The following is a 4,516-nucleotide window of genomic DNA, read 5'->3' as shown; positions in this document are numbered from 1 at the left end:
GGGGGGGGGGGGGGGGGGGGGGATCCCCGTATTCATTGCAACGGGGATGGGGATGTGATCTTATGGGGACGGGGATCGGGATCGAGGACCGGGATGCGAATTGGGGTCTCCACCCCATTACCATGCCTAGTGGTTGGTATTTGGTGCATCTTTAAGATTGGGTTATGTTTGGAGAATATTCTTGGATGGACTTTACTTGTGAACCTCAAACCTTGATTTTTTGAAGTTAAAGAGTTGGGTTTGGTATTTGGGTTTGGTATTTAGGTTTAACATAACCTAGTATTATGAGTTTCAAGTTATTTTGTGAAAACTATGTACATGACAAAAATGTCTATTTGAGAGTCTTAAAGGTGATTTCTTGATATTATCAGATGTGTTAATTATTTGGTAAGATTTGCATCTTTGAAATATTTAATTTTATAAATCTTGTAAAATGCATATAGAGTAGGTTTTTTTGGACATCTTGACAAATAAATCAAAGCACTGAGTTCTCTTGATGATTTATTGTATAAATGAAGATTATTTGATGTTAAATGCATTTGTGATGCATTTGATTTTATGAACCGTTTGGAAAATGCATATATTTATGTAACAAGACATTTCGGGAAGTACAAATGGTATGATCTCATTTTGTAAAATGATTGGTCCCAATTAAAGATGGGATTAATCATACTATTGGAGCTTATTTTTGCATAAGCGTTAGTAATGCGTTCTATTGATCATATTAACTGTTGTTGATTAGTCAAATGGGTCGTTGAGTTATTGGCTTGGTTTTGATTCAGATGAGTTTTGGGGATATTTGTCCAGTTTAATTTGCTCGGTGTTGACTGTTGAACTTTGGACATGATATGTAGTTATGACATATTTATTTAGAAATTACATGTTTTAAGTGCGTTTGTCATTCAATTGGGGTCACGTAATTTAGCCTGTAATGCAATGGACCCATAGAGGTAAGAGTTGGTTTGTTGGTTTGCAATGATATAGTTATTCTTATATTGTAGCTAGAAATATCTTGGATTACCGGATGACTCAAGCTATAGATCGTGGATGGTTGAACTTGATGACCGTGTATTTTATAATGGTTGTCATTTCTAGCGAACGAGCATATCTAGGATCAGCAGAGGACTCACGCTATAGATCGTGGTGGTTGAACTTGATGACTGTATGATCTGTAGTGGGGGCTCATCAATGTTGATGTATAGCTTACTTTGTGTTTGCCACAGTCGATGGATAAGGGTCTCCCCCATCATCGGTAGATGTTATTTTAGGTATCGAGTTTTATCCATGTTTTTTGTGATGTTTTAGGTATGGAGTGTTATCCATGATTTGTGGTTTTGGGTATTAAACTTTATCCATGTTTTACGAGTTTCAGATAATAGAGTTTTATTCATGCTCTCAGTATTTGAATATTAAATTCCTTCACGTTTTGGATAAGTATTAGGTTTTGGTTTCATGTTAAAATGAGTGCTTTGATCACCGAGTTTTCATCAAAGTAGACGTTTTCATATTAAAATGTATATTGTACGAGGACAAACCTTTGATACCGATTATACATCGAACTAGATGTTTCAACTCATTATCTTCACAGTATCTATCTAAAACGAATAAATTCGTCCACATCTTAACGTGAAAACAAATATCAGCGTTCTGGAAAAAAAATGGTATTTTAAAAACTAAGGATTCGAAATCTTAATTGAAAAATCAATCATTTGATCTTATTATGTATTATGAGAGTTTCCATTATTACGTGATATTAGGGATGGTGATTTGGCCCGACCCGGTGGGGAACCCGGTTCACCCGACCCGGACGGGACGGGGATTCCCCGCTAAAACGGGTACCGGGGCCGGGGCCGGGGATCCCCGGTAGAGGCAAACCGGGGTTGGGGCCGGGGCCGGGTATTGTATCCCCCGACCCGCCCCGTACCCGGTAATATTGACATACACATTACATACAACATATTTGGGCTTTGGGCCTTTGGCTATAGGGAATAGATTGGGCCTGGTCTATTGTAAACGCAGCACGGCAGCAGACCCACAGGCCACAACCCTCAAAATCTCAAATCTCAATTCTCTTCTCTTCTCCATTCTCCTCATTCACACAGCGTCAATGCGTCACACACCCTCGTCGCCGACTGTTTGTGTTGTTGCTTGCCATCGAGGCGTCGACTAACGTCATCCACACAAGTGACAAGACCYACAACCCTCGTCCRCCGGCTCGTCCTCGTCACAACCCACGGCCACGACTCAATCGAGGAGTAATCGACCCACAACCACAACAATAGTCGTCTTCTTCATCGAGTTGCAGCAGTGAGCCACTGCCACTGCCACAGCCCAAAGCCACCGCCCACCGGTCGTCTTCTTCTTCGCTGCTTAGTGCTTACTGCTTACCGGGTGTTGACCGGGGTTTGACCGGGGTTTGACCGGGGTTTGACCGAAAGTTGACCGGGGCCGAAAAGAAAATCCCCGTACCCGCCGGGTACCGGGGCCGGGGTCGGGGACAGTGTATATAAACCGGGGCCGGGGCCGGGGATTGCAAACCCCGCCCCATCCCCGCCCCGTTGCCATCCCTACGTGATATAATGAAGTATATATCTCAATACAATTATTATTCATTTAATTAATCATAATTTAATCCACTTATATTATAACTAAATAAATAATAATATTAATAATTAAACATTCTAATTATCTATACTATGTTATAAACCATTTGACAAAAACTCTTAAAAACTATTTTTTATGCATGAATTACTGTTTATTGATGTATATTACTTAAAATTCAAGATTACAAGTAAATTATGCGTAAATACAACTTATTAAAGCTTCATATTTGAATTCGTGTAACCAACTGCAGATAAACATAATCGAATAGATGATAAATATCTCATTTTAAATATATGAAATCAAAAATATAATTAGAATAATCATTGACTTCTAACAAAATACTTGATCATTATCTTTTTAAAAAATTATATTATTAAACCAAAAATAAAAAATTGAATTAAAGAAATACACAAAATAATGAGAAATTTTAAATAGTTAGTTTGATACTAATATCAATATTTTTTTTTTCATTTTTTTGTGATTTCTTCATATTTATATTTTATTCAAAAATAAAAACATTATCGTTTTCTCAAAGCTGGATATCCAACCCGCTATGCGAGCCGACTAATCCCAGAGCGACCACCTGCTTTGCAGATAACCCGAAGTCACCGCATTTGAACCTCCGTGGCCACAAGGGGATTTTTATTCCTCCTTGGATTTGAACTTGTGATCTCCTGCTACTTTTGACCTTTGGAGCCAAGCTCAAACTAATCAGACACTACCCTTCTAGTTAAAAATACGCATTATTCTATCATCTAGGAGGGAAAAATCATATCTTCGATGATGCAAGTACATGACTTGCTCATTCACTATTCTACCACTATGTTACTACGTTATCAAAACTAGCACAAAAGTATATGACCTTATATAACAGCACTCACACCAAAGGCACATTCACGCCTCGATGAGGATATGGTCAACGCCTACGACGTTGCGCTTCCCTCATTTTCCCCGGTGCCCCTTCACCTCCTCTTTGCTAATCCTTCGACAAAGAGTTAATGCCAGTGATCTAAAATTGTTATTAACCAATAATGAAAATTTAATGCAACTTGCAGTTGTAAAAAAATTCCAAAATCTACGATTTGAACATGAAGAGTAAATTAAGGATTTCATCTGTGTCGTTTGTCTATTATAACAGTTTTTGTCCTTTAAGTTCAATTATTCAGATTATGTCTGTGATGTTTGCAAAAGGCTAACGGATGTCGTCCCTCTGTCTAATGTTTAATCATTTGAAAGGTGACACACATGGCATGTGTTTTACACGTTTCTAAATTGTTAATCATGCTAAAGTTATTTTGTTTCGACACGACAATTAACTTATGCATGAAAACTGTATTGCTATGGGGTCGAATGCCAACAAATATGACAAGATGTGTCGGTTTGGCCACGATAGGAGGGCCTATGTATGTTGGGCATGACCATATCTGCCGTGTTGATTAAAGTATGATGTCCCACATTATACCATATATAAGAAAAAAATAAGATCTTTGTATGATTTCATATTCAATATTTTGATATGGTAATAATATATATATATATATATATATATATAGGGGTCTATTCAAGGGAGAACTGAATTGTTTGTGGTAACTGTGAGAACCAATCTCAACCAATCATTTTAATATATTAATTATACAATTAAAATCAAATTAAAAGGGTATGTTAGTCAATTCCTAATATAAATTTAAATTTAAAATTTTTAAATGCAACCGTTTCAAATAAAATAAATTAATCTTGATTTACATTCCTAAAATAAAATATTAATATGATTTAGTAAAATAATTTAAAAAATAATAATCCGTTTATGTAATCATGTTCATGATTCTGATGGATCACATGAAATCACACATATTTTTGATGTGCAAACTTGTAATACATTATTAAATGGTCCTTGTATATGTTTGAATCCATG

This window comes from Cynara cardunculus (genome assembly GCF_001531365.2).
Source record: "Cynara cardunculus var. scolymus isolate 2C chromosome LG 3, CcrdV1, whole genome shotgun sequence".
In the NCBI taxonomy this organism is placed as follows: Eukaryota; Viridiplantae; Streptophyta; class Magnoliopsida; order Asterales; family Asteraceae; genus Cynara; species Cynara cardunculus.
The sequence above is the reverse complement of the archived record's forward strand: the minus strand, read 5'-3'. Positions refer to the sequence as shown.